This window comes from Thermobia domestica, chromosome 16, assembly GCF_964235325.1.
Source record: "Thermobia domestica chromosome 16, izTheDome1.hap1.1, whole genome shotgun sequence".
Lineage (NCBI taxonomy): Eukaryota > Metazoa > Arthropoda > Insecta > Zygentoma > Lepismatidae > Thermobia > Thermobia domestica.
This window is the reverse complement of record NC_137469.1, coordinates 99,937,569-99,961,452: the sequence shown is the minus strand read 5'-3', so window position 1 is coordinate 99,961,452 and position 23,884 is coordinate 99,937,569.

Genomic DNA, 23,884 nt, shown 5'->3' with positions numbered 1-23,884 from the left:
GTACAGAAATAATGGTCTGTTGGGGTGATAGTTCATTAAAGTTGGTGAATTTATGATTGCTTCTTTGAGTTTTTCAAAAGCATCCTGTTGTGGCTTTTTCCAGCTATATTTAGCATCACGCTTAAGTAATTGTAAGAGAGGAGCTGAAATTTCACTGAAATTCTTTACAAAGCGTCTCACAAAACTACAAGTGCCGAAAAATGACTTGAGTTGTTTCTTAGTTTTAGGACGTTTGTAACATTTTATAGTGTCAATCACTTTGTCAGAAACAGAAATACCATATTTATTTACTTTATGTCCAAGAACAACTACAGAAGTCTGTGCAAACTTGGTTTTCTTTGGAGACAATTTTAAACCTCGCTTGCGAAAAGCATCAAAAAGTAATGTGCATAATTCTAACATTTCCGGTATGGTGTCGGATACTATAAAATAGTCATCTAGGTAATTCAATATGTGGGGCGATGGAATATCGGCTAATGTCAGTTTTATGAGCCGGTTCAACGCCGCAGAAGAACAAAGTAATCCCTGGGGAACCACATTATAATGAAAGGATCCCTCCCCCGGAACAGAAAATGCTGTGATTGGTTTGCTATCTTCTGTAATGCGGATTTGGAAGAAGGCATCTTTTTGGTCACACATTGTAATGTATTTCTTTCCAGAAACACGATTTAACACGTCCTCCATGCTAGGAATCGGAAAGGAATCCACCCTACAGTTTACATTTACAGCCCGAAAATCAGAAACAAAACGATAATCACCTGTTCGTTTTTTAACTAAAAGAATAGGCGAGTTCCATGGGGATATAGTTCTCGAAATGATCCCTCTTTGTAATAAATTATCCAGCTGTTTTTTAACTACAGCGCGCAAATGGTACGGTATAGGTAGGGCTGGTTTGCATATAGGCGTGTTGTCTTTGAGCTGGATTTGATATTCATAATCCTTAGCAAAAGAAAAATCTTGGTCGTGCCACATGAAAATATCACTATAACGATAAGCGAGATCATAAAATTCCTCTTTATCACTTTCAGAAAGTTCGGGGTTAACCTGAATTTGTGACTTGTCAAACAGTTTTCTTTTTTCTAAAATTTCCGGTGACAATTCCTCCTGAATTTGACCTACTAGATAAGCAGAGTCTTCCTCTGATATTTCTTCAAATACTTCGGCTAACCCTATTTCTTGACCCTCGTTTAACGTTATGTCATTAATAGTAGGATTCGTAATCCATACACAAGGCTGAGATGGTGACAACACACAAAAAGGAATAAAAATTTCTAATTTATTCTGCAAAGAAATATTTGGCACTAAAAGATTCTTATTCCCTCCTATGTCGTAACGTTTAGTGAGAGAAACTCGAGTATGTGTTTTCGCTGGAAGCACTATTCGTTCAGAAAGTGTGTAAACAGCTTTAGAAAGAGACGCTAATTTCTCTTTTAAAGTTTCAGAAATTACACCCTCATTGTTATTACGTGGAAGCTGGTTTACAGGTGGTTTCCCAAATCTATTAACTGAAAAAATATTGTTTTGGAAATCCAGGAAAACATTATGGGATGTTAAGAAATCCTGACCAAGCAAGGGCTTAAATGGAAACCGAGGAATTATTCTGAACGGATGCGTAAAGCTCTTTTTTCCTATGAAGAAACGCAAAAAAACAATATGAGATACTTCAATTGTGTTGCCCGTCACTCCCTTTAATTTTGTAGTAATTGCTATTTTCTTTGCTCCTTTAGGAACTAAATTTTCAGGGAGACAAGAAACTTGTGATCCTGAGTCGATTAACAATGGAGTGTACACGCTCCCTGCTCTAATATTAATGTATGGGAGTTCTGATTCCTTGAATATAGGGACTTGTAACACAGAATGACGAATAGTTGTGTCCCGACCAACTATTCCGTTTCTTCGTTTAAAAATGCGCGACAATCTCGGGCTATATGATTTAATCCTTGGCAGCGCCAACAGACAATAGGAGAACGTGGTGGTTTAGAAGTTCCCACAGCGGGGCTTGAACCCTGGTCACTCGAGTTATTGTCAATCGCGTTACCCCTGTCACCATTACTCCCTTGATTTTGAGCATAATTTTTGTAGTAGCGAGCTTGGTTTCCCCCTCTACCTCGGCCTCTTCTTCCTCTGTTATTACCACGAAAAGATGAACTTGCATTTCCTGTGTTTGTCGATTGACCTTGATTTGCAGTGAGAGACGTAATATTTAAAGAAAGTTTCTCTAACTGTTGCTGTATTTGCTGCAATGCATTGGAGTCAGGGACCTGAGAGTTTACATGCGCGTCAGCATTTTTCTGAGCAGAAATTTTCTCAACAGCTCTGGACTGTGTGGTAGGCTGAGAGCAAGAATGCGTATTCATCGGGTCAACATTCGTATTACTAGAAACTAATGAAGACTGCAATATTGACGAATTACGCTTAATGTATTTCTCGATGGTTTTGCGTTCTAATAAGATCTTTGTTTTTTCCTCAGTTATTAAATCTGATATCAGTTTTTCAACTGAATCATATTCCTTGCGAATAACGGCCCTAAAATACTCAGGTTGCAAACCTTCTATGATTAATTGTGTTTGTTTCGCTGGGGGGGCTTGAGGGTCTACCCTCAAAATGAGGTTGAGTTTAGAATAAACATAATCAGATATGCTCTCAGTTTCTCCTTGTTCGCGAGCACGCATTTCACTTTCTGTCAACTGAGGCATGGTGTTGCTCCCAAAAGCTTCTATTAATTTCGCTTTGAACTCATCGTAAGTCCAATTAGCAAATTCGGGTTTTTTGGAAGTATTGTCCATCCAAAATTCAGCCGGACCCTTCATCAATGTACATAGTATTAGCTTTTTTCTTATGCCTGTCCAATTATTGATGGAGGCAATAGCCTCGTATTTCTGCAAATACCGCGTGATGTCTTCTCCTAATTTAGCATAAAATGGTTCGGGCCTTACTATCGTATGAATCGAGGTCAATGAACCTTCTACATTCTCACTATTATTCTGGGCCATGTTTAAACTGTCCGGTGTGAAAGAATAAGAAATACTTGAAACTGGGGTAGATAAATGCAAATTGTCTTTAAGATTAGTATAAAAATTTCTAGTAACTGGAATGGTAATCGGTGATGAACAAATTATGGGTTCAAAGTACTGCGTAGTGGAAATATCGTTTAGATCATCAAAAGGTTGTAGATACTGTTCAGCTAATAATCGAAACATGCAGAAAATGCTAAGTAAACATGCATATAAAATCAGTGTCACCACAACATACTTAAAGTTAAAATAAACCCAATCTTTGCGTCACTTCAAAAAAATAAATAATAAGAAAGACATGGTTTGATGTAACAGAATTGTAACAAAAAATGATATGATAAAAATCGATGGATTGACGTTAATTCAAAAGTCTTATGGTTCGGAATTTATAATAATAATGTCTCACAGAAGCTGCATTTCTATATTAGGAGAAAAAAAATCCTAAATGCTAGGCAAAGGCCTCAAAAATCTTCACAAAGTGAAGGTCCACATCTCCACCATCTTGCTGTACTGTACTGTGGGGTTACAACCACAGTTATTTGCTCAATTATCAGTTCTTTACTGAAAGAATGTGGGGATAGCACTTCGCATGGCAAGAGAGAAAGTACGTGGGGATCTGAGCAGTACAGCGCTGAATTAATTAATTGGGGATGAATGAAATGAAATGCATGTTTTCTAATAGAAGAAATCACAGAGACGCAAAGGTTAGGAAAGGAAAGGGTTTTACTGTACCTCAGCCATTTCGATATGATGAGCCTCTTCAATTATCGGGTGAAGCCTTATCCTCCAATCCGTTGAGTGTTTCCGTCTGGTATCGATCCCGGACCTCACGTTCGAGAGTGAAGAACCTCTCGATCTCAGGGCAACAGCTTTCAGATGTCCTGGCCTCTTCGGAATGACACCTCTGTCATGCAGTGGGTGGTGAGGGCCCAGGCGTGCCGACCGTCTCTCAATTGCTGTTACGACGACTCTTCTGAATAGGGGTCCAAAGTATGTTTCTGGCGGCTTCTGTCACACTTCTCACCTGGAGGGTCCCGTGTCCCCTGGTTTTGTTCTACTTCCTAGCTTTCGCTTCTTCCTGGTGCTCCGCACGTGGATGACTAGCTCATCACAATTATCTTGGTCAATAGGGAAGTTTAATTGCTGAAACGGCGTGGCTGAGCTTGTTTTGATGAAGTTACGGAAACTAGGAAGAGAATGGTAAGCATGAATTTGTATTGGGATGAGGTGACAACATAGGGAAGTCTCTTCTATATTATTTAATAATTACAATTTCTTGTTTGAAAAACAAAATGACTACATACAGGGAGAATTCAAAATAGGCGCTTAGTCTGATATCCTCTACAATATATTGTAGTTACTCATCCGAAATGTAACGCGAAAAAAGTAACGCAAACTAGGTACGTTACTTAAAAATTTGTAACGCGTTACCGTTACAGTTACTTTGGAAAAAATGTAACGCGTTACTAGGAAACGTTACTTAAAAAGTAACGCGTTACAAGTAACGCGTTACTTGCGTTACGTTACATCCCAAGACTGGTATAAATCTCCCTTAAATTATTCGCTCGTAAACAATCTGTTTCCCACATACCATACTTCAATCTTGCCACGTGGAGTGTAGTCATAGAGATCGTGAATTTGTAATCAATTTGTCCTGTTTGGAAATCAAAAAGGTCGTCCATTTTACACTGTCAGCTAATGCTGTTTTACTGCTTCTCACGTAGCACAGAGATTGTTCTAACACATCACCAAAAGAAGCCCGGCGCTGAGGTCGCCGCCTAACTATTGCTTGACTATACAACGTGCTAAAGTTCTAGTCGTTCTTGGTAGATTGCTGGTGAAAGATGTTGTAGATGTTGCTCCGAAAGCTGGAATAAAATATCATGTCATCGGGAGAACATTACAGAAGCAACAGGCATTGAATGTGTACTAGTGGCTCAAACTAGAGAGAGTGTTGTCCCAATTAAATAGAGACTAATAAGGAACATATTAAACACTGTTTGAGTTTGATAAGGGCAGAAGTGCGGTCTTTGAATGCCGCAACATTAGGCAAGTGTATAGTGAAGATGCAATTGACGTAAGCACATGTCGCAGGCTTCAAAGATTCAGGGAAGTGAAAGAAGCTGTGAAAATCAACCACGATCTGGGCGTTCATCCGCATTTTCCGAAGAAGATCTGAGCCCTCCCACAACAGTCAGTCCAAATCCGACTATAGAAGAATTAGCGAGAACCATCCAGGTAAACATGACAACAGTAGAAAGATTTATGACACTGAGTTTCACCAGAAAATTCGATCGTTGGGTTCCGCATCAGTTGAGTACAACTTCACCAGAAGGGAGTCATGACATGTTTCCTTGCTTTACCAACCGGTACAAGAATGATACTTTAACACGGATTATCACAGAAGTCGAGAAGTAGGTTATATACCGGAATGTGAAAGCTGCAGGAGTATGTGTCGCGTTTCTGAACTGCCTCCATCGACGTCCAAACAAGAATTTCATCCCAAGAAGGTGTTGTTGAGTATGTGGTGGAGTGTTCAAGACATAAAATTCATTGAGAAGTCCTGGAACCTAACCAAACTATTAATGCGACCTTCTACAGTCAACAGCTAAATAGACGGCAGGAATCATTGCATTCGAAGAGGCCAGGCCTTGTCAATCGCCACGGGTTATCATTCAACATGATGACGCAAATTAACAGATTGCTGCAATCATATGTAATAAATTAATGGACTTTCGTTGGAAAGTTTTCTACTACCCGCGATATTTTCCTGACTTAGCCCCTAAAGATTTCTACCTTTGTAAACCTCCTTCACTGGGAAGATCTTTGCTGGTGTGAAGGCTGTTGGCCTTACATGAGTTCTTCAACTCCAAAGTTGAGGAGTTTTATCGACATGGACTTCATCTTCTACCGGGAAAACGACAAGAGATCGCTGGTGATTATATACAGTGAGTTATTTGTTTTGTATTCTTTGCATTTCCACATGCACACCAAGCACACGTAGATCATTTACACGTAACCAATATATACTGACTCCAGAACATTATGACTACCTACCTAATAGATGGTATGTCCATCTTTGGCATCCAGGACAGGCGCAATGTGATTTAGCATGGATGTAATGAGACCTTAGTAGGTGGTTGGAGACATGGCGCACCACATCTGCATACAGAGGCCAATTCCTGTAAATTCTGCGGAGAGAGTGATGAGCTCGGACCTGGCATTCAATGAAATACCAAAGGTTTCAATTGGGTCAAGATCGGTTAAGTTTGGGGGCCGTTGCAGGAATTGAAGTTGACCACTGTGCTAGTTGAACCACTACGGACCAAAGCTGGCCTTGTGACATGGAGCATTGTCCTGCTGAAAGATGCCATTCGGTAAATATGGTCGACATGAATAGGCGTACGTGACTAGCAATGGCCGCCGATAATTAGGAACCGTCATGGTGTCCCCCACATGCACTACTGCCCCCATGGAAGACCATATGTAGGTTCCCGAAATCATAATGGAGTCACTGCCGGTATGTCATCACCTACTGTGAACGTCTCAAATAGCTATTAAATAGAAGACAACGGATTTTCACCGGGTCATGGTGTGATAAAAGTAGTATCGTAATTTACCGAACCATTCAATGTTCTTCCATTGCTCGGCGGTCAAATGACGATGGGAACGTAACCATCCCAGTCGTTATTGATGATGCCGTGAGTTTAATATTGATATACGTGTTAGGCGTCAGCTGCAGAGGTGAACACTCTACTAGTAAATTATAATTCCGCTCATTCATTCCCATAACGGACAAAAGATTGTTGAGAACGTATAGGAAGAAATGACACATTTGAACAACAAACCAGCTAAGTAAGAAAAAGTCTAAAACGACTGTGTTAAGAAAGTAGACAGACACATCAGAGAGCTTGGGGAACATGAACATTGAAATCAAATACTGACAATAGGACAATACTACAGAAATGCGGCTACAGAAGAACCGTAATAGAAAAATGACATGGACTATCCTTATACGCAAAGATTGGACGTGTAAAATGAGTTCTCCCACTAGGGACACTTGGAGTGTATTTTGCTAGTAGGAACAAAATACGAGTAGTTGCCTCTGTAGCTTTCCGTTCGAAGATCGTGTCTTCGCAGCAGATGTTTCTTTAAGTAGTGTGGTTTAATAGCGTCGAAAAACGTTAACATGCTATAGTGGACACATTTATAGCCAATTTATGAGAAAGATAAAACAGTTTATCTTTCTGAAACAATTGGCCAGTGATCCCCTGTTAATTGTAGTTGTATCACACTCTTCTGAATCTTCTGTAGCGAATATCTACAGTAGTTTGGATGCAGACTACTTCTCATCTAAGGTGAAGTGGCAGAAATGCATTTCATTTATGAAGATGCACCAGGTAATAGCCGGGAAGAGAGACGTCAGTTAGGTAAACGGTTCCCAAATCGGAGGTTAGCTTCTCACGTCTTCTTCCAATTACTTGATGTTCGCCTTCGAGAGACAGAATCTATCATACAATCAAGATGAGAACATGAACGACCTCATACTATACGTACGAATCAGTTTGAAGAGTACGTACTTGCTTCGATAAGGGCATGTCCTGATACCAGGACACGCGTTATAGATCGAGCCATAAGCACCCAGCATGTCAATATTCGGCGCGTCGTGAGAGGAAGAGATACACCCATTAAAATTGTGTACGATGCAGAATTTATCTCAGGAACAGTTGTTCCGCCGTCAGGCATTTTGATAGTAGTTTCTCCAGCAAACTGCTTCTATACTGGTCTTTCTAATCCTGATTTCCTGGATTAAGAAAACAATATTTACTGAGAAGGTATGTTCAGCAAACAGGGATATTGACGATCGGCATGCTATTCTTTTGCAACGTCATGAGCACAGTTATTCACTAAACGTATGATGGATAAATTACAGAACCAGCTGACTGATCTTTATTTGTTCCTACCCGCCTCAGGCGGCAACTACCCTACGTGACATTTTGCCGGAACTTTTAGAGAATATGTATTAGCAATTAGGCAGTGAATGTGGTTTCGTAACGATAGCACACCTGTACATCTTCACGTTTTTTTCAATAAAATATTTGCAGAGTGTTGGATTGACCGTGGTAGGCTTGTACCTTAGCCAAAAAATTTGTCCGGCATAACTCTGTTGCATTTCTTTCTGATGTACCAGGCAACACCAAATACCTCGATGCAATCTGTGTGATGCAACCAATGAGGGACAGTTTCTACACCGTCTCTGACAGATTTCTCATTTCCCTTCTCTCATACAGGTAACCAACTTTACAATACAAAACTGGGATTCTACAGAATGAAATTCCAAGGAGTCTGATCCTTAATCTATTGCCTCGTTGGTGCAACACGACTCATTTTACACCTACGATCATTTACATATTTAAACAGCGCATGTTGTTGAAGTTTATGGGCTATCTGGCACTGTGCTTCTGTACTATTGTGTTCTTGCCAGCATTTGTCTTGTATATTCGTGTTCGCAAGCTCTCCGAGGTATTTCACTACCTTCTTAACACAGCCGTTTTCGACTTTCTGTTACGTAGCCGGTTTATTGATCACATGTGTCATTATCTCCTACGCGTTGTTAACAATTTTTTGTCTACTGCGAGAATGAATGCGGGAAGGTGGTGATTCCCTGGTGAGTGTTTACATCTACTGCAAAGGGACTCAACTTCGATCCCAGGCTAAATTAGCTTCTGGTGGATATAATCGTGTTCGTGCTTTTTTGGGCAGAGGAACTCTCGTTTCCTCCCATATTCTCATTCCAGAAAACCACTCATAATTAATAACTTTCAACAACAACCTGTCTCTTTCAGCCCATAGAAAATGATCGTCTCGTGCTATATTAAACTAAAACTTTATTTTATTTTATTTTCTACAGTTATTCCCTGCTGTAGTTATGCAGCCATACACAGTACACGAAAAATCCTTCGCCGTCTTGATTCTGTTCAAGATATCGTTATTCTGTGAATTAATTTGGTTATTTGCTTGGAAGTCGTTCCATACGTCACAAACCGGAACCACATTTCTTAATGGAATATACGGGAATCTCTCACTTCCTGTGGGTAAATCCCTTGCGCTGCCATTAAAGATTCTGAATTGCATTTTTGGATTTTAAATAAGTCTAAGACGATAACATACCGTGTCAGTTCAATGGCTAGTATTTATAGTTTCGGAGATGATATCTCCAAAGTTCATTTTCCCACACCTTTGGCAGCTTATAACTGAAATAAAGCGAATCTGAAGAAGTGTTTACTGATTCTTTTTTTTTTTTCTTGTGTACAATCTCCCAAGCGTTGTAAATAACTTTTATTATATATCATAGTCAACCATTGTCGCTCCAAACCTATATCTTGGGCAATTCTTTTCCATTTTACTCTGTGCTTCTTGATTTTGCCATACCACGTTGTATGAGGTCGTTTTCTGTGTCTTGATACCCAGTAAAGAATCGTTTTTGTACATCGATCATAATTTATTCTTGCATTATGTCCAGCTCACTGCCGCTTTAGTGTATTTACTGTATTTTCATAATAAAATTTGTCACTCCCAGAAGCGGATCTAGAGGGTAAAAACTAGGAGATAGGGAAGCCAACCAGAGCACAGACTATGATAGATACATCATGAGTTTACTATAACCTTTCAAAAATATATAAGTAATAGCTTCAAGTATTTTTGTCACTAAAAAAACTGGGGGGATAGCCCCCCTGGCCCCGGGCTAGATCCGCCTTTCGTCACTCCTGTCATCTTTTTGATTCATGTGATTCTTTTCCTGCCTTTGCGGGTGATTCTTAGCTTGAATACCTCCGTGTTTTGTCGTGTAGTCTGCAGATGCCGAATGTCTGAATGTCCATGTCTTCGATCCATATCTCAAAAAACAGGCAGAATATATTGATTGAAAATTTTACACTTTTAGACGTATTGACATTTGGCTTTCCAGTATGAAACGGTTCCTGCGGAAGGTACTCCAGCCTAACTTAATATGTCGGTTAATTTCTTGACTTCCTTACAAAGTTGAACATCAGCTTAGTCTTTTTCATATCTATTTTCAACCCGATTTCCTTGCTCTTCATATTAAGTTCTATCATAACTTGCTGTTTCCGAAAAGAACAATGTCGTCAACTAAACGGTATTCCTCAGGTATTCCTCATTTACATTTATTCCCTTATTTTTCTAGTTGATAGATCAAAACACATACTCAAGTGTGTTTGTAAAAATCTTCGGAGAAAAGATATCACCTGGTTGTATGCCCTTCTTTATTCTTCTTTTTTGTAATCCAAACAGTCGTACTGTAACTTATATATAAGCGTCTTCGCACGTCTGAAGCTAAGAATGGGCGATTTATTTTATGGCTCCTTAAGTGAAACCAATATCTTCAGAATTTGTAGCTTTTCTAAGGTTCTAATCTACCCGGTAATCTCCGTTCGATTACATTAAACTTAAATTGCTTTATCCAGGTTGTTGGAAAACAACAGTATTTACAACAACAACAACAACAACAAAAATGAATCCTCATAAGAAAACATAAAAAAAAAAGTATTATAGACCAATATGAACGTACATCATTTTGGGGTTATATACGTTGAAAACTGGTCGATACAATATTAAAAGGACACAACTCGAAAATGTAATGTAAGATGAAGGTCGAGTCAAAGCAGATAGTAGTTATTTTGTGTCTATATTGCATTCATGCGCCAACAGATATTGAGTATGTGGTAATTTTTAGTTCCTGTTCTATTATTATTATTATTATTATTATTATTATTATTATTATTATTATTATTATTATTATTATTATTATTATTATTATTATTATTATTATTATTATTATTTTAGTAGGTCTCGTTGATCTTTTCTGTGTCTGAAAGCTAACCCTATCGCCACCCCTCGTCCACATCTACTTGTATGATATTGAAATCCACGTTCCAAATAAGCACTATATTTTTTTTTAACCCGATATTTTGTTTTTGAATGATGACTTTATTTTATCGTTCTAATTAATTTCCGGCAGAATAGATAGACTGTATATTCATGTTTTCGCTTGATGATTCATTTCTCATAGATTAACTAACTAAATGGCCTATGGAACCCGAAGGTTCAATGCTGAGTTCACAAAAGCACTCCAATGACTTCTATCCTTAGTCAACTGGATTCAGTTTTTACTTTGTATTCCTATTTCTGCGAGATCCATCTTAATATTGTCCTCCCAACTGCTCCTAGGTCTCCCTAATGGTCGTTTTCCAATTGGTCTTCCTCTTAGGACTCTGAAAGCTTTCCTACATTCTTACATCCTGGTTACATAACCTGCCCACCTGAGCCTTCTAGATTTGATGACCCTAATCATGTTTGGTAAATCTTATAAATTATGCGGTTACCGTATTAAGTTCTTCGTTATGAAGTTTCCGCCACTCCCCATTCTCGTTCTATTGGGTCCGAATATTCGTCTCAGGATCTTGTTCTCAAATACTTTCAGTCTATGTTCTTCCCTCAGAGTAAGTGACCATGTTTAGCAACCATACAGAACAATAGGCATGATTATCGTTTTATATATTTTAAGCTTCAAATTCCTCGACAGAATTCACGACGACAAGAGATTTCGAACTGAATAATAACACAAATTCCCTGCTTTTAGTCGACAATTAATTACTTCGTGAACATAATTTTCGTCTGTTAATATTGATCCTAGATATTTGAAACTATCCACTTTATCAAAAGTATTATTTAATATTTTAACGCATCCATAATTTCCCGTATTACGATCCTGACGAACTTCGATGTATTTAGTTTTCTCTGCATTTACTTCTAAATCTTTGCCTTTTCAAGCGTTTAATAAGACCTCTGCATTTTATTATATTGTTCTCCTATCATCTCCTATTTAATTTACATAATCAGCATACGCCATAACCTGTTGAATACCTTTCAACTCTAGACCATGGTTGCTATCTTTGATTTTCCTTATAGCGTACTCCAGGATGAAGTTGAATAATAATGGGGACAAAGCATCTCATTATTTCAGGCCATTCTCGACTTGAAAGCTCGCGAACAAAAATTTTCCTTCCTGGACTTTACTTTGGAACTCTTAATTAACCTAATTAGCTTTTTCAGTGTTCCAAATTCTGTAAGAATGTTGTACAATGTTTCTCTCCTAACCGAGTCGTAATCTTTTCTAAAATCAATAAATAATTGATGAACCGGATTATTGTATTCCCACTTCTTTTCGAGTGTTTGGAGAATGGTAAATATTTGGTCGATAGTCAATCGATCTCATCTAGATCCGCACTGATAATCTCCAATAATTTTATCTGCGTATGGGATCAATCTTGCTAATAGAATGTTTGAGAGGATTTCATAGAATGTTGACAGAAGAGAAATGTCTCGATAATTATTACAATCAGTTTTGTAGCCTTTCTTGTGAATTAGAACAACGATTCTTTCCACTCTTGTGGCAATTCTTCTTTGTTCCAGATAAGGAGAATAAGTTTGTGTATCTTGTTCCACAATTCTTCGCCTCCAGCTAAAATTAACTCAGCCGGAATTTTGTCTAGACCCGGAGATTTTTATTTCTTTATAGCGATTTCCACTTCTTCTCGGTTAGGTTCTAAAGCACGCCCTTATCCAAGGGGGTCTAAGGGGTCGCCCCCTAAATTTTTACTGTCCCCTCCCTAAATTTTTACTGCTCCTCCTAAAATTTTCATTGTAGGCTTGTAAATGAACTATAATATGGTGATGAACTATAATATAGTTGGCTCTAATTTGTACCGCCCTCCCCTACATTTTTGGCTACCGGCCTGTTCTGAAATATACGGTTCTGCGGTGTGTATTTCCCTTTCTCCACGTACATTAGTTTTTGGCTGCGTGTTAAGCAAATCGTCAAAAAAATTTTCCCATCTATTTAAGATGCTATCTGTATTAGTGAGAACTGTTCCGTGGGGTTTCTTTAATATATAAGCACACGGTTGATAGCCTTTCTTAAATTCGTTGATCCCTTTATATACATGTCCCGAATGTTTTTTTTTTTTTTTTTAACTGTTATCTTCAGGTTCCTTAATTTTAGCTTTGGAAAAATCGCGTTTCTTTGTTCTAAAAGTTTTGGAAGTATTCGCCTAATGTCTACGAAATGTTGTGTAGTTATTTCATTCGAATTTTGTAGCCAACGTAATTTTGTCTGTTTTCTCTTCTCTGCTAGCCTAATGCATCCCTGGTCGAACCATGGTTTGTTCCTGCGTATTTCCGCGTATCCCAATTTTCCTTTTGCTGAAATTTTAATGCTATCTCTGATTTCAATTCAAGTATCCTCAACACTAGTGCACTTCGAATCTTCTACAACCGAGAATCTAGTCGAAACTTCAATCTAGTATTCATCTCTTACCTGAGTCTCTTATATTTTTTTAAAAAATAAAATACCTCCGTTTTCAGATATTGAATATTTCCTTTATTCAATGATAATGTCTCTCTTATCATTGCTGCTACCAGGTAGTGATCAGTGTCACAATCAGCTCCTCTAAACGACCGAACATCAGTTACACTAGATTGTCTTCTTCTATCTACTAAGGCGTGATCAATTTGATTATGTGTTTTTCCGTCTGGTGAGGTCCAAGTGTATTTATGAACGTCGCGATGTGAGAATTTTGTACTCTTCACGATTAGGGTTTTGGATGTTGGACAGTTCACGAGTCTAACAACGTTGCCATTACTTTTCTTATATAGATTTTCGTTCCCTATAATCGCTTTGAAAAATCCACTCGTTCTACCTTCGCATTGAAATCCTCTATACCCCTAACAGCATTTTCATATTGTATCGCGGGAGTTGGTGAAATATCCGCTCTACTTCTTCGTAAAAACTGTCTTTTACATCGTCATCCTTATTTTCTGCATGTATATACATTTAAAACAATAATATCACACCACCGACCCTTACGAATAATAAAAGAAAGTCTACCACTGACAAATTCAACCCGCTTAATTGCTGATATTATTCGTTTGTGAACGAAAACCCATGTTCCTAATTGGTGATTTTTATCTCCTTCCCCGCAAAAAACGTAAAACTTCCGGAATTGACAGTTCCATTTTCTTCCGACCTAACTTCCTAAACTCCTACTAGATCCACCCTGTATTTCCCTAACTCACTCGTTACGGATTTTAACGCGCCTGCCCTAAAGACTTCTAATATTCCATGTTCCAAATGCCATGTCCATTTTCTTTCGCTGGGGTCGTGTCAAGTTATCAATCCTAGTTCGAGGCTTCAGTGAATGTTACTGAACAAGTGCCTTTTTTACAGGATGAGGTTGTTAGCCTCTTGCCAAACCCCCAAGCTGGAGGACCACTCCTTGTCGTCTGTCCGCGTCTGCTTATTCAGTATATTCGCAGCTAACCTCTGTCTATATCTAGAGACCTTCTCCTCGATTCGCTTCGCAACTTGAGGACGCGCCATGTCGTGGTGTCAGAAACCCATATTACACGAATTTCTCAGTTTTTTTTTTAAATGTTATTTCTAAACATCCTGTATAGCTACTAAGTTCCACTATATTACATACAGTCCGGTACGTAATTATGTTATATATTGTTAAGATAAATTTTCTGCCAGCAAAATTTACTGTCCCGGGCCATGGTCCATGCGTAAATACGGCACCGATCATACAAATACACGAACACTTTTAGACTTCCAAACTATGCTTTGGAATAATATGGCAAGTCCTGTAGAATTGTTATGTCCATCTCTTTTTCTATCCACAAAAAACGAGATAAAAACAGATAGTGAGATTATATATCTATATCTATATATATCTATATCTTTCTATCTATCTATCTATCTATCTATCTATCTATCTATCTATATATATATATATATATATATATATATATATATATATATATATATATATATATATATATATATATATATATATACAGGGGCGGATCCAGGATATGATCAAGGGAGGGGCTAAACCATATTTTGCAGTTTTATCCAGTGTAAAGCAGGATTGAAGCCCATTTTATCCAGTATATACCTGAGAGTCAAGGGGTTAGCTATAGCCCCTATAGCCCCCCTTGGATCCGCCACTATATATATACATATATATATATATATATATATATATATATATATATATATATATATATATATATATATATATATATATGGATTCAGTGACCCAAGAACAAGTTTCATCACCTACCTTATCTCTGTATTCCGAATGGAGGTTATAAAAATGTACTATTTCCAATTTAGATATAAATCATAATACGGAGGAAAACGGCTATAGACCCACATCAAGGAAACTTGCTTCTATGTCCTCATTAGGATGACGAAAATGAGACCTACAATATTGTAATAACCAAGGATGTTATAAAATAGAGGATCTGCCCATACATATCTTCATCCTATGAACTCAATAAAGCCAAAAAAAGAAAAACAACGAGCATCGTCTAGCCGGCATGACTGATTGGCTACTGTCGTTTCCGCAATGATTGTTGGCTCGAAACATTGCGGTCTTAGTGGCGCGGAGCGGGCAGAGTGGGTGTGACGAAGCTGTGACGTATGGCTTCACAATTTTGTTGTATGGGCAGATCCTCTATTTTATAACATCCTTGATAATAACATATAACTCTTGAACGGAAGCGGTTTTGAATTCTTTTCTTTTTAGCAAAATAGTAGAAGTTACTCATTTTGCCATTAGATGGCAGCAAACGTCCTTCAGTGGTTGGCATCAACCGGACGAAATTGAAACTTGTGTCTATGATCCTTTGAGTGTACTGGAGCACATACACCCTGTTTGAAAAAAGAATATACGTATTACGAAGAATTATTTTGTCCAAACTATCGATCGCTGCGCCTCGGCTCGGCTATTGGAGAAACGAATACATAGTCTAGTTTATATTAATAGCCGCTAAATGTCAGTTGTCTTCTGATTTGCTTGGTAACCGTCATATGTTTAAAATGGCTACTCTGCAGCAGAAATCATTTTGTGTTCTCTAGTTTGCGAAGTTCAATTCCATTATTACAGTGCAAGGACATTTCAGGTTGAAGTACCAAATTGATCCTCCGAATGGGTGGAACATTCTCAGATGGTATCGACAATTTGTAAATACAAGATGTGTATTTAAAGGAAAGAGTCCTGGCCGCCATCGTGTTCCTGAAGAAAATGTTGCACGAATTCAAACTGCTTTACAACGTGGTCCTTCAAAATCAACTCGTCGTGCCAGTCAGGAGTTACAAGTGCCGACAAGAACAATTTGGCGTGTTTTGAGACGTCGATTGGTTATGAAGCCGTACAAGTTACAGCTGTTACAAGCTCTGCGTGCTGATGACAAACGCAAACGTGTGGCATTTTGTAACGAGATTCTGGATGCTATTGACAATGATAACACTTTTGCACAATGCATCGTGTTCAGTGATGAAGCGACTTTCCATGTTAGTGGCCAGGTAAACAAACAAAGTGTTCGAATTTGGGGTCTACAGAACCCACATGCAGTCATTGAACATACGAGATTCGCCCAATGTAACTGTGTTTTGTGCGATATCCCGATTATCTGTTTACAACCCATTCTTCTTTAATGGAAACACAGTTAACAGTCAGCAGTATCTCGCTATGTTACAAAACTGGTTGTTGACGAGGCTGCACGAAGACAACTTCATTTTTCAACAAGACGGGGCACCTCCTCGCTGGAGTCGCCAAATGCGTGATTATCTGAATGAAACTCTACTGAACTGTTGGATTGGCCGTCAAGGAGCTGGCGGCTTACCATATCTCAGCTGGCCTCCACGGTCACCAGATTTAGCACTCTGTGAGTTCTTCCTGTGGGGTTTCGTTAGAGACAACGTTTATGTATCACTACTCCCACAGAATCTGGAAGAGTTGAAGAACCGAATCCGTACTGCCTTAACATCAGTGACGCAGGACATGTTTGCCCGAGTATGGGAGGAATTTGAGTATGGATGTGATATTGTTCGTGTCGCTGATGGAGAACATATTGAACATCTGTAATTTTAACTTTGAACTATAATTTGAACTTGAGAAGTTCGTAAATATGTGTGTAAAGTTTCATATTCGTTTGTCTTAAAGTTTAATAAATATATGCATTCGAAATACGTAGACCTATATTCTTTTTGAAACAGGGTGTACCATTTGAAAATAGTTCATTTTTATCACAATACCCTTCCTGTTATTTCTAACGTTTTGATATTAGTGAAAAATAAGAAAAGAATGTTGACCACAATTTTAAAAGTCAAGCAATTTCTCATCCAACATTAGCATTTTTGTTCTAATTGTATATACTAGAATTTTACTCTTTCCTTAGTAATTCATTACATTAATTTGTTTATCTCTGCCTAACAAGGTTAAATAAATACAAATAATAGTTAATCGTTTACTGAGCGCTTGCATTTAAGTGTGTGTAGCATAGTACGGTCGCCACTCCACGTTATGAATCATGTATAACCAACATTCGGGATCAAATATTTCTACTAAAAAAAAAATAATAAAATATTAAAGAAATAATGATTAAATTAAAATAACATTAATAACTAAAGGAATAGTGAATTTTAAAATTAAATTAGAGAGTGAAATTAAACGAATAGTTGCAATTTCTTATTGTCACAATCGACAATATTTTATTAATGAAACAACTGACTTACAATGGTAGTATAGTGTATAGTTTTTTGTAACAATATAATTATTTGACTGTGAACATTTAAAAGTATTGAGTTCATAACCAGACATAGTATGTTAGCTTAACTGTATAACAAATAATTTTTAGATTCAATTAATGCTAAGCCAATTATAACATAAATAAGCTAAATATTTAAACATTTAAATTTACCTGTTACTTTTGGAGACCTCCTAATATCATGTTACATGCAAAATAGACAGTTAAAGTTATCTGTAGTTATACTTTACCTTAGTGTATATTTTGCTTGATTTTGGCCAAACAATGGTCTCTCTTGCGGTATTTGTAATTTTGTATGGATCTTTCCATTTCGATGCTGGATGCAAAATGAACTTTTAGTTGCAAACTTGGTCATTTTATATGGACTATTGTCCTTGTTTGCCTTAATTATTTTTCCTTTTCACTTTGCCAAAAGCTAATATAAAAAATTATAAAATCTTAGTAAAGTCCTAATTACATTTTCTGACAAAATATTGTTGTATCTAATGATGTAAAAATAAGTATTTTTGAACTTTAGTTTACCTTGAGGTTTGCTTTCGTTTTTTTTTTTTTTTTGTGTGTGTGTGTGATTTTATTCAAACGTTAATTACTATTAAAAAAACATTGTTATTTGACTACAGGTAATTCTTAACTATTTTGCTTTTGCTTCCAACAATTTCTTGATTACAAATACTGTCCTTGTAATTTTTTTTAAAAAAATAATGTTATGCACGTATCCAACAGTTAAAATATTACAAAAAACTTTGTTCCATTTTCATCTACCAAATTGCCATTTTTATAAATAAAAATGATATTTTTTTTTTTAATTTTTAGTTCATGATTTCATTACATTACAACCATTCTCTTACAAAACTGATCTCGTTCACAGCTGAAAACAGTTGAGCTTTTCATCTCAAATATCACCATTTAATTACTAGGTATATTGTTATTCTGAAACTAGGGCAAACTTAGAAACTATTTGAATTCAATAATTGAAGGGGCACGGTGGCTCAGATGTAGGGCGCTTATCTCTGGTGCTTGGGGTCTCTGATTCAATCCCTAGCCAAGTAAGTTTGTGGTGGACAACATCGTGCCCGTCGGTTTTCTTGGGGTATTCCCGTTTACTCCCACATTCTCTTTCCACCATCATTATCTTACCCACTACCTTCCATTATCATTCACTTGCTTTAATCATCCGTCTCCCTTAGCCTAAAGGGCATAATCATATGACGTTAACTACTACAACTACTTCCGGTTTCAATTGGGAGATAAGGGCGAAGAAGGAGCCTGTTCTTGGGGCGCTGATAGAAACATTTTTTTTTTTTCTCTTTCCTACCGATTTGCTCTGATAGCTATCGACAGAAAGATGGACAAATAGAGTTTGTTCTGAACAACTTCCTATGCTTATCCATTACAAGAGAAACACTCTAAAATGCGCTTCTAACTTACCGTAGCACTTCTTGTTGTTGAGGCCCTCCTCTCAAGTGCCTCGAATGAATTTCTGGTTACACCACTGCAGTAGCGTAGCCAGGATGTGTGTTTGGGGGGGGGGGCAAGTGCTGTTATAGGTACATATAGAAAAAATACAAACAAAAAGATATATAAACATAAAAATATATAAAAAATTACAAACATCAAAGTACCAAAGTACATCGTCGGACCTCTTTGGGGGGGGGGCGGCCCCTCCGGGCCCCCCCTTCCCTACGCCACTGCACCACTGTCTCATCAAATGATACATTTCTCGTATTGCGTTACATTAGTTGCATTTAATAGTTTGCAACAGTGATACGAAGCGAAATGTTCACGCTAAACTCATCTGTCTGGCGTCTAACATCACCTGCGGTTGGATTCGTGGATTCCAAAGCAGTCGGAAGCCAAACAACGGAGTTACTAGAAGAGAAACATGCTGTGTTGCGACTTTCTTGTATATACATATCCTTATGATGAGCAACCTACTGGGGCTGTCATACATGCAGAGCGGCAATATTCCTCAAGATATACAAACAACATAATCTTCTTTGAGTATTTGAAACATATGCATATAAACACACATGTTTTGCGCTAGCGGTTTCTTATTGCAACACACAACGAACTTCTTGATCGCCATGGCTAAGGGCATGTATAATGTATTTCAGTAGCAACACATTGAATTGCCAAATATAATAAGGATTTTGAGGCTGCAACTAATCACGTCTTCCTGAATTTAAATAGCATCCTTCATAAATACTGGACGAACAATCAACTTCATAACGGTAGCAATAAAGACATAGTAAAACGTTACTAATCAGTATGAATCAGTTCCGGCTTTGGTCAAAAACTAAGGCATCACAAGACTCTGTTAACAGCGAAGAATCTGATGGGAAGTTGTTGATTCCTGCTTATAAACTAAATGTTTTCGGAAATCTTGTTAAATAAGTCATATCCGTATATTCGTCATAGTTGCAAAGCCTTGCTGTCCCCAGTAGGGAAAGCCTATTTCGCCTATTTGATCAATAACCTGTCCCACACATCTTTTCAAGCTAGACATTGCTTTCAACTTCTTTTTAGCCATTGTTCCTAGCATTGCTCCACAGCTACCTTGGTCAAGTAATGAAATTATCATGTAATCACTGAATATAGCATCATAAAGTATATTTGCCGAAAAAATTCTGATATTTTGTTTCATCACAAGTAGTAAGTGACAAACTAAAATGTAAGTCTACTTTCTCTATTTAATTTCCTGGTACCCACTTTCACTACATACAATATCAGTTAATTGTATATTTAGAAACTTAGGCTTCCAATAGTGAAAAGATCTCTTATGTACAGACATCCTATTCAATTCAATAGACTTTCATCTACCATAGACTTCTTTAGCTCTGACAGAATGGACATTTCCTTTCTGACCAAAATTTTTAAATTAATGATTTCATCATGTAGAACTAGTCTTCAATATAGCACATATCATAAATTTCAGAAAAAAATATTTCATAGTACGGAGTTACAAAGCTTCAAACAACGGAAAGATACACTGCTTACGTCACGGCAACAGAAATAGGCTATTTGGCGTGACGTCATATATCGGGACTCCTCTCTGAGCCGCATTGAAAGCTTCAGGGAGTGATTTTATATTGTAAAATGAAATGAAATGAAATTTTGAGTTTTACGTCCCACAGTTATGCCGGTTAGACTAAAGGAGACGGTGATAATGAGAAATGAGTGAAATGGTGGAATGAAGAAATTGGGAGGAAACGGGAGAACCCCAAGGAAACCCACGCAGACGGTGGTTGCCCACCACAAATTCCACACGGCGCGAGCTTTTATATTGTAGTTTCTTACTGTAAACTACAAGTGAGTTTAGTGGAATAGTAAAAGAAAAGTGACAAAATAAGTAAAATATTTCCTGTATATAAAAATAACGTGTTAATAAAGCACTGTTCACCTAGTATAATATATACTAAAAGTCATCTGATATATTCTATCATTACAAATACAGTATTTAAGATATTTATCAGCAAGATTACTTTATTATTATATCAGATCAGAAACATTAGGAGCCTAACTACTTCATCAATTCGAAGTAAAAATTAATAATACGTAGATTGAGAATATTCAGGCACTGTATTATAGCTACAAATATTCCTATAACTTTCCTCCAAAACTTGGCTCCCAGGCTTTGATATTTCATGTTTTATTAGTGTCTATATAGATATATTTCTTCCACTTTTAATTGAACTTGTCAGCATACATATTATATATGTAGTGAATATATATGATTGATCTGTGAGTAATTCATTCTGTGAGTTGATTTATGAATATTTTCTATGCAGTACATTTTATGTCCCAATTGAGATTTACCAATATAATGAAGGTGTACATTAGAGTGGGTCGATTTTCAACTCTTTTCGAAAATCGGTTAGGCGAAGCGGTTAAAGAGTGTCTTTTGGTGGTTAGAGTATATCTACTAGAATGTTCTCGGAATTTTTAGTCATGTGCTGTATCGAGGTATTATGGAAAAGGCAGGCAACACGGACTATACGGTACCATATTTCATGTGTTTGGCTGAGTAAGATGCATATATTCTCGATGTTTTAGATTCAACCTTAGGGACAGATTTAACTATACGTAATTCACCTTCCCAAAGCCGACTTATGTGCAGTTCTTCGCTTGAATTGGCCAAATTTCAACGTTGAAGGCAAGAATGTTGCTTTTTTTTATATGTATGTATAAAAAACTGGATTTTTTAAGCTTAAGAGTAAAGTTTATTTTTTTTATTGTGATGCATTTCATTATCAACATTCTCCATCACTTATTCTTTGGCCAAAATAACCCAGAACTCACCACAAGGAGGTGACTTGGCTTCAAGTTCCGAAGTAAGTTCCGCCCACGCACCTTGTTTAATTTTCGCCATATTCTTCTTATATCCTCACTTACTTGGTTTACTTTTTTTAGATGGCATAGTCTATTTTTCGATCTGAATGTTGGCATTTCCTTGCGAGAAAGCAAGGCACAGCGTATGAATCCGTCGCGACTTGTCGGCCCACACACGAATTGAGAAGCTTGCGTCACCAAACGCACCATTCGCTCTACTGCTTGGGTAAGGCACGGAAACGCAGGTATTTCTTCGCCGGGCATTGCAGCTGACTTGATATTTTCTTCAATCTCGTCGTCGAAGAGCATCTCTGTGAGTTGAGGTTCTGTTGCGGACAAAGTCATCCACTCCCCTATATCGTAGTAATCGTCCGCGTGAAAGCTAATTTTAGAAATTGTGAATTTTCGGATTGATTTTTTCTTTTTTATGTGGCGGGCATTCTTGATCCTCCTCCAGCCAAGTGTACGAATTTTCGGACTAGCATCCGTCATCATCCCAAGAAGCAAGTGTTTCGGGTGCGCGAAGAAACCATTCGTCTGCAATACAGAGAATACTATCTGCTTCGAAGAATGCGACATGCCGTGGTGAGCCAACGTGACAGAACCACTGGACCGGGTTTCTTGTTTGCAAAATATGAAGAACGGTATCCTGAGTGTATTGCTCTACACATTGCTAGTAAATATTGTTGGTCCGCAGTGGGGTTTTCAACTTCTGCGAGTTCATTCAACCAGTCAAGATTTATTGTTTGGTATTTTACCTTCCTCGCACTTGTCGAGCTTTCTTCCGATGGGTACTGAAAGTGTTTTTGGACCCGATGTTCCCCCGTCGAGATGTCTTATTTTGTGATGAAGCAATAGTTCATTTGTATGAAGAAGGTAAACGATCCATTGAAGTTCTCGATTTAGTTCTTAAAAAAAAAAAAAAAAAAAAAAAAAAAAAAAAAAAAAAAAAATAGAGCCCCGTTAAATCTTCCCGTGCTGATTGGTATACCGTCACAACCAGCTGCTATGCTACCAACGCTGAAAGATCAGTTTCGTTTTCATCCAGAAATTCGTACAAGGACGCGGCGATGTCTTCTCCACTATCAGACTTTGGCACGAAGTGGCCCAAATATACTGAACCTGGTTCTTCCAGTATTGTTAAGTGTACTTCTTCGATTTGTTGTCGATGCCGTTTTCCTTTTTTTCGCTTGCGTTAGGGTCTGGTCCTATCTTTCATCGAAGAAGACTTTTCTAACAGATTTTCCGGCTATGTCATCATTTTCTTGAACAGCTGCGCTGAATTTTCTCTTCTCCCTTTTCTTTTTCATTTAAATATGCACTTAAATTTATTACAACAGCAGAAAATTGGCCAAAATTCAACGTATTTTATCACGCATCTTACCATTCAAAAATGAGTTTCGCATTGGTATAAAATTTGTTGTGGAAACCATGTAGGGTCTATGTTTACGGTCGCGTTTAAAAGCTAAGCGCGTTATATCCAAAATCACAATAAATTACAAGTTTTTTGCATGGAGCCTTAAAACTTAGTCAATTTAAGCGAAGAATTGCACATAAGTACGGTTTTTGAAGGTGAATTACGTGCTTTCACTAAGGTTGATTTTTTTTTTTTAAAGGAATATATGCATTTTACACAGTCAAAAACGTGAAATATGGTACCGTGTAGTGCATGTTGTTTATCTTTTCCAATAAAACCTCAATACGACACATGAAGACGTTGACTAAAAATTCTGAAAAATAGTTTGGTACACTCTGCCCACCAAAAGACACCCTTTAAACGCTTCGCCTTACCGATTTTCGAAAAAAGTTGAAAATCGGCACACCCTTTCCATTTTGCAACTGTAGAT